The sequence below is a fragment of the Parasteatoda tepidariorum genome, chromosome 3, assembly GCF_043381705.1.
Source record: "Parasteatoda tepidariorum isolate YZ-2023 chromosome 3, CAS_Ptep_4.0, whole genome shotgun sequence".
NCBI classification, from domain to species: Eukaryota; Metazoa; Arthropoda; class Arachnida; order Araneae; family Theridiidae; genus Parasteatoda; species Parasteatoda tepidariorum.
In genome coordinates, this window is record NC_092206.1 from 101,674,131 (window position 1) to 101,683,116 (window position 8,986).

Sequence of the window (8,986 nt, forward strand, 5' to 3'; positions counted from 1 at the left end):
CATGTTAAAAACTATTCTGTTGCGCTTACAGCCATATTGATTGCAATAATAATCTCTTATTAAAATAACCCTAAAACAATCCCTTAATAAATTGTTTTTCCTGATTAACATAGAAAGATTTAGAACATTCCATAATAGTGCTGGTCAATGTATGAGGTGGTCAGATAAGATAAATTACATTCTTGATAACTGTGGTCAACTCAGGCTAGTAGGTTTAACTTTGTAGGTTTTACTGTTTTATTTAGTAAACAGCAAAAGTAAATTTAATGTTGTAGAAAGAAAGTAGGGGAGTGTCGGGTACCCCCGCCCAGCCGGTACCCTCGCCCACTGTCAATTTCATATGTATAGAATATTTTTTCAAGTCAATGGGCCATCGGACATTAATTGTTATATTAAAAAAAGATTATTTTCAAAGTTTCAAGTATTTATGCAGCTGTTAACATGGTAAACAATAGTTTTGAAAATATGTTGAATACAGTAGTCATGAAATTAAGAAAAATTGGTTGAATGTTTCGATTAAACTTCATTTTAATACTAAAAAAATAATTTTTTCTATACATACAGCATTAAAGTATGTAGTCTTAAGTTTAATTTGCACAAAGAAAGAAGTTTATATGTGAAAAATTGTTCGAGTAATTACAAATTTACAAAAAAATTGGATTTCGGGTAGCCCCGCTCACATGAATGTCGGGTATCACCGCCCAATTTTATTTCGTCGATAAATGTACGGTTGCAAAGATTATTATTTTATTGCTTCAAATTTGAATGTTATATGCATTTTTAACAACAAATATTGTTGTTATTAAATGATAGAATTCACTAAAAGTATATAAATATGTAATAAATAAAATAATTTTGTGATAAAAATGATAAATGAGGTTTATCTATTGTCAATACATTGGTCATTTTCATTTACACCTGAAAAAACAGTCAAAAAACATAATTTTTGTGACATGGTCGGGGCTACCCGACACATTTTGAAAAGAGCTGAAAAACATGTTTTTTTAAGTTAAACTATTCTTTTTTTGGTTTATTCTTTTTGCATTATTTAAGTAGATGATAAAACAATAGAAACATACAACAATATTGATTATTACTCAATATTATACAGAAATATAAGCAATACTCCTTAAGTGGGCGGGGCTACCCGACTCTCCCCTACAACTAAATTTATTATCAAATCTCTAATACTTTACTATAAATTGCACTTGAAAATCTAAATCACCTATATGTTCTCTATATTTTGTATTTGTGTTATTTATCTAGCATAAAATACTACTATGTATTTTAATCAAAATATTACATTTGATTCAAATGTTATAATTTTTACAACTTTACAAGAAAAAAAAAAGCTATGCCATATCAAACTTATTTCAGAGTGTATTATTTTAGCTGTGATTTATTTCTACTCTTTTATGTCCATAAAAACTGATCCACCCACAAAAGGGAATTTTCACTGTGTAAGAACTCTCGGGGGGATTCTTCACGTTATTTATTTGTCAAAACTTAGTAATCCTGTAACGATCCAATTGTCTACTTTGTGAACCATTCTTCCACTTCAACTTGATTACAGTTCTTTCCTGTTCTCTTGTTTATTATTCAGAGGGGGTGTATATTCACACACAGATCATGGGATACCATTAGCTCTACCGGTTGCATGGACTCAACAGGTAGTTGGAACATACAGTTTCAATAGATGTTCATAATTGCGAAAATGATGCGGATTTTGTTAATCTTTCAATTCTATCCCGTGTCGGCTAATAGATCTAAGTGGCCAAACGATTCGCTGTCTGACAATTCTATGTAGACTCTTAGGAATTCCTTCTCCGAAATTGAATGTCTAGCTGTTAAATCTCGTCTTGCTATCACATCAGAAACATTCTTAAGATGAATAAACTGAACCACATATTTGCATATCCCATGAGTTTTCTTACCTCAGTGTATATTGCAGTAAATTTCCATATCTCTGTATGTTTGTCGGTCATTTTTAGACTCTCTGAAAATCTGTGATACAAAATAGAGCTAACAAAATATTTTTGTACCCATTGACCTATTTCATTAATATTTTAACATTGATATTTTTGTACTTACTTCTTATGAAATTTCTTTGCTTAAAAAATTAATTTTAGCTATTTATAATAATTTTCATCCATTTGTATTTTAATAAACTAAAAGCCAGCTTTACAAAGCTTATGTTTAATTCAAATCTTAAAGGGGTACAAAATATTTATTGGTTTTAATATGTTTTTGTAACTTAAGTTTTCCTTTTACGAAATAGTGTGTCAAATGTTTCCCCTTAATGTATATTATTACATTTGAGTAATCTTAAATATAAATTATGTCAAGCTTTTAAATTTAAGCATGTTTTTAGTTTTCACACGAGATAAATTTACAAGATTTATTAAGCACGTTTTACTTCTCATATTATATATTCTTTATTTAAAAATCTTCAATAGTTCCATATATTTATGAGAAAAAATAAATAAATGGCTGGGATTTTAACTCAATAAAAAAAAGTTCCTAAAGTACGTATGCTAAAGTAAAAAGATAATTTATTTAATAATTCTTTATATTTAATTGCAACCCTTGAATTCCCTATTGTTGTGTTTGGGTAATTCATTTCCAAAACGGACATAAATTTAACATTTCTTTTCACATTAAATTGTAAGATTGAATTTCAGTTGTTGTTAATTTATCAAATTTGTTAAATTATTTGTTGTGTATATGAAATAAAGGATTGTTATTTTCTGAATTGTTTTGTTATTTAAAAGTTGGTTGATATTTCTTTAGAATTTCTGCACCTTCTTTTAGCGAAGCTATTTTTAGCTATAGGATAAAATGTTGGTAGCTTTGTTAATGAAAAGCTAAGGAAAAATCATGCTCGAACCAATCATTTCAGTGTAGTAAATGGTGACTGATGCACGTTAAATCTGTCAGGTCGCAAAGTCCTCCATGTTCCCGTAACAAATCAATACCTCTGGGGGTACTGATCCACGAGTCTTCTAGATTGGTTCAAAAATTACAAGGCTACGGATTTGAACATTAGTAGTAGTAAAAAATTGGGTCAACGACGGATATAAAATACTTTATACAGATCGCAAATTTGCATCTTCGAGTTGAATAATTTTACTATAACTGCAACCTCATTGGAAGCCGCTCGGTAGCTTAAAATTTAGAGAAAAAAGAGAGTGTCAAATAATAATTAAAAATGGAAGTGGATACTTTTTCAACTTAATTTCACACAAAAATTATTTCGAAAGTCAGTGGGGGGAAATAAATTTCTAGAGTTTGATTTTTCTAGAAAAATTAAGCAATATTTCATCGAAATCAGAATACTTCGTATATTTTAGTAAAAGCAAAAGTTGAAGAAAATTGGTCAGAGAAATGGCTAGATTTTAGAAATATCGACTTCTGTGAATTTTTATAACTTAGAACCTGTTGCTTCAGATTTCGTTCAAATTTTATATTTTGTCATTTAGTTTAATTTGCATACCTCGCGATTGGCGATCGAAATGGGCTGCAGGTGGCGTAGAGCAGAACTCGCAACCTATGACAACACTTCGCATGCTTTCACTATTAGTGTGTGGACAGTCATAGGAGAATTTCTGTCTTGAATAGAATTAAAACTTTTAAATTAGGAAAACTATATGGAACTGAAAACTACATTGAACATAGTTCTAAAAGAAAACGTGGAAATTTAAAAAAAAAAATATTTTTAACATATATGCCAAAAAGGAGAAACTATCGTGGTACAATCTATACAACTGAAAAGAGGGGAGGGTCGAGTTATGGAACCGGTCTTCTTCCCACATGGCGTATTCGAGCGATAGTAAATTAAATAATAAAACAAAATAATTACAATTTTTTTTTTACTATGTTTGGATTAATAAGTTTTTATAATGGAATGCAAAACGTTTTCGACTGGCATAGAAAGTTTTCGAGACATCATTGGGGCCAACACATTCTCTAGATCTGAGCTCTTATTTGATGGTCAATAATCAATTTAAAGGTGAGTTCTTGTGTCTGAATTCGTAACTTATTATTTAGCACTAATAACCAAATCAATCTTTGATGGGCAGGGAGAGCCTGAATGGTAGGGCATTGGGGGCCCATCTCAAAGAGGTCGTGACTTCGATCCCCGCCGGCCGAAGACTCCTCGTGTTATAAATAGTGACTTGCGCACGTTAAATCTGTCAGGTCACAAAGTCCTCCATTTTCCTATAACAAATCATTCCTCTGGGGGTCCAGAATTGGAGGATTGATAGTTCTCTGGTTCAGGTCAAAATTACGATCCGTGGATGTATGAATGGGTCCACCCAATAAACGGGTTGAGACGTATGTGTGTGGCATAAGTCAAATTCTTGGCGCTACTGGAAATGAAAAAGAAGCTGCCATCCGACAACAGCAAATGAATATGATTTTATGGCTTATAGCGTCCACGATAAAAATCTGACTTCCATAAGTTCTGTGTTTTAGAAATGTATGGACTTCATAATAACAAGCTACTCATTGATTGGTATATTATTTTTGATGTGTAATTAATTTTGTTTAGTAATGATTATGTCATCTATGATGGGATAATATCTGACCACCTTTCAATACATAGGCAATTTCGTAGAAAATGTTAGTTCAGTATTTTAAAATGGGATAAATAAAATAATGTGCACTCCTGATATTTGCCCGATTTCAATTTTATTGCGCAGTTAATGTTAAATAAATTTGAAATTTTACCTACTATAAATGAAATACGAATTATTTAAAGTAATTTGCTTCCTCACATCAGCCCTTTGATTTTATTTTATTTTATAACCGTCGTTGAACAGCCGACCCAATTTCATGGGTTTACGACTACTTAAGTTCAACTCCGTAGCCTTGTAATTTTGAACCAATCCAGAAGACAAGGAAACTCTTGGATCAGTACGCCCAGAGGTATTGATTTGTTGTGGGAACATGGAGGACTTTGTGACTCGACAGATTTAACGTGCATCAGTCACCATTTACTACACGGGGAGTCTTCGGCCGGCGAGGATCGAACCCACGACCTCTTGGATATGGGCCCAGCGCCCTACCGACCAGGCTATCCCGGCCCCAGCCCTTTGATTAATTATTTTTGCTATTGATTTTAATGGCGATCACAATTTACTAGTTGAAAAAAAAATGAATTTGATACTTTAATGCTGAATTTAACGCTGATAAGAATAGTTTAAATATTTATTTAATGTATTGTTGATTGTCATAATTAATATTGCCATTTATTGTCATTATTTTTATTAATCTTAACCAGCTGATTGATCCATTACGATATTGTGACTGAGTTATTTGGCTACAAACTTTGTGCCGAATCCTAATTAAACCTGAAAACGAGCCATTAACCTGTTTAAATTGATTTCCCTGAATGACCCCCGCTCCCTGTACACTTCTTCTGCACCGCCACCATCCTATACCTTACAATTCCTAACATTTTATAATTTTTACATGACCCTTTTTATTTCTTTAGTCGCTACATGAAATAAATATGGAAATATTGTTCCCGCAGTGGACTGATCGTAAAGACACAGTTCCCAGTAGAACACCAAGCTGTCAGTAAGGGCTACCAAAGCAGAGGAACCATCCCTTCTGCAGAGAATCGCGATGTCTTCGGATCATCCTCAGGGATGTTTCCCAGACCGTCACAGAGTTCTGCTCTACGCCACCCATTTCGATCGCCAACAGGCGATCACAACGCTCGAATACGCCAGGAGAAGACCGGTTCCATGCCTTTGGCCCTTCCCTTTTCAGTTGTAAAGGAATGTACCACGATATTTTTCTTTTTAATATTTTTCATATTTAATTGTTAAAAATATTTAAAATTTCCATGAAGCTATCTTTAAGAACTATGTTTAATGCAGTTTTTAGTTCCATATAGTTTCCTAACTTAAAAAAGTTAAGACTATTTGAAAATCAAGATAGAAACTAACGTATACTTCCTTTCTCTATGACTCTCCACACGCTAACGGTGAAAGCATGCGAAGTGTTGCCATAGGTAGAGATTTCTGCTCTATGCTACCTGTAGCTCATTTCGATCGCCAATTGCACAGTTTGTTTTTGCTATACGTCTTTTTTACTAGAGCCTTCTAAAACGAATAATGAGATCCGCTTGGTGAATCTTCGAAGTCGGGTGTAAAGAATTTTTTTTACAAGTGCACTTTGTTGGTGTCCAAATGCAACCAACTCTTTTAGTAAAAAATAATACATTTTTACATCATTAAATTCACTGCTTAATATTGAAAATATATTCTAATTAGTAAAATGCCTTTAAGATCTTTTGTTGCATATAGTGGCCTGCAGTGACGTAGTTTTAATGTATGCGCGAGGGGGTTACCGGCCATCTCCTTCTAATATACATTTTTTGTAATTTAAATATATATAAATACTTAAATTACAAAAAATGAAAACTTCTTTATATCTACACCCTACTTACAATATTCAAGTAATGTTTCATTTCAGAGGGAGTTTTGTCCCCCAAATCCTCCTCATAACTACGCCACTCCTGTGCTATAAAATACGAGCTTTTAACAAAAACCTTTTTTCATGAAATTTTCATCTCAATAGATATTAAATTGCATGTGAAAATTAGTATTTGACTTGAAGCAAAACATGCAAAGTGCTATTTATGAGATAAATACAATAATTCATCTCCATTTTTTTTAAATTTTGGGACATTTTTTTAAAATTGTATGCTTGGGATCTATTTGAAAACTTTTAATGAGCACACTTAGATTTGTTGAAAAGATAGTTAAAGAAAAAATTCAGCGAGAGGAATAAACTAGTATGAATGTTTGAAAGACCGCTTTGGCTTAAATTATAAATGTTTTAATAAATAAAAAAATGTCCTTCCTTGTTGATAATAGGTATATTTTCTATTTCTTCTACTTTTATCTGAATATCTGGACTGCTAATTCTTTACATTAAAAAAAAAAATCTTGTTTTTATTTATGGAAAAAAAAAAGGTTCAACATATCCTCTGCTTACTTTTCATTATTTTATAATTGACATTTATTTTATCATACTTAATATCTTATAACATTTAATAATTAAATGTTATCTAACTGAAAGTAAAATATTATTGCATAAAAATTGAGGTCAATTGTCATTTATTAATGAATAAATTCCGTTTCGATCTTGGTTAATCTTGAGAAACTATAATATAGAACAATCTATTTTCCAAACTTGCTGGAATCCTGGCGATTTTGGATCACTGTAATAATATTTACGCCAACGTATAAATATTATTTTTGGACAATTCTTGCTACAAGATTTTGACACGACAATTTTTTATGCCTGGTTAAAACTATAGAAAACTTTCCAGCCCTCATTAAAATAAGCAATGAGTCTCAACATCTGTATGTTTTAATGAGCTCAAATAGTACAGTGATAGGGTAACTTTTCAAAAAATAACACATAAATGTTTCTTTTGATTAAAACGAAATAGCCGTGTTTCAATCTCTCAACAGGCAGGAAATTATTAGTTGCTATAAGACAAGCAACAAAAAAAGAAGAAAAAAAAGCCTTCATGTGCTTGCACCCTGACTGTTACAATTCAGATTCAAGTGAAAAAGAATTCATACAATAAAAACAAGTTAAGTTTTGAAATGTGACATTTATTTAAAAATAACTTTTAAAATATTTAAATTCATATCAGAATAAAACAAACAGTTAACAACCACACAGAAACTGTTAAAAAGACTAGATACATTTGAATAATAGCAGAAACTGGTGGAAAATATTTATTTTGACATCTATCTTTTTTTTAAGAAAAGCTCTTATTTCCATGAGAGTTACTGAAACAATTGCATTTGAAATATGATACATAAAATATTTTTCTGTATGGATGATAAGTAACATGCTACAAAAAAAAAGGTTTAAATTAAGAAAACCATTGTAATTTTGTTAGTAGAACCCTTTTTGTAGAACATGATATAATGCAAAATATCAAAATTTAAATAGATCAATAAGAAAATAATATTGGGAATAATTTTTTTAAATGACCTATTAAGTCTTTATCATTTTGAAAAAATAAATTTTTATTTGTTTATACTAAAATAGAATGAATTTTTTCAATTATTTAACACATAAAATTCGAAACAATTTAAAGGAAAACTTAATTGATTATTGTTAAAAGTCTTTTAATATACTTTTTTAACATGATTATACTGATATTATGAAGCATTATTGAAATAAAGGAGATCATACTACAAGTTAAGATAGTAAAACCCCTTAAAATTGTGAAGTAGCATTGGAGGTAGTGATTTATTAAATTTTTATTAGAGTTTCGATCTATTAAACTTTTGTTTAATTCAAAGTTTAGAACTTTGTCACATTATTTTTTAATTCTAAATCTTATGTTTTTCATATGCTTAGTCTAAAACAAAATTTTATTTTTCATATAATGTATCAAAATTATTTTATACTTCAAAGTGACAAATTTTCTATTATGCATAAAAATATACAATATAATTAAAAGAACAAATTTTTAGAATGCATGAAGTGAAATGCAATTTGAACCATATTGTTTGTACTTCATACCTTAGTAAACAAAATGGATTATTGCACTATTACAAATCATAAACATATATTTGTTTTTTACAATTGATTACAGTATGACTAAGATTTAATTCGTTAATATTCTCCCCTCAATGCATCTGAAAAATTGTTTAACAATGAGAGAACAACTATTCAGAAATATTTCTAGTCAAAAAAGTAGATTATGACAGTTGGCAAGAAACAATTAGCCAGCAATGATTAACAATAACTATTTGTTTATAATATTTCAAACAATAAATTCAAGAAGAGCTTTTCCCATTATTAAAAATAATGCAACCTTTAACAATGACACAAATGTTGCTTTTAGCATAAAGAATATTTGATATTGAGACATCATTTGGAGGATTTATAAAGAAAAACAATTTCATCAGAACATTCTTTAAACTTTGATAAACAAAAGAAC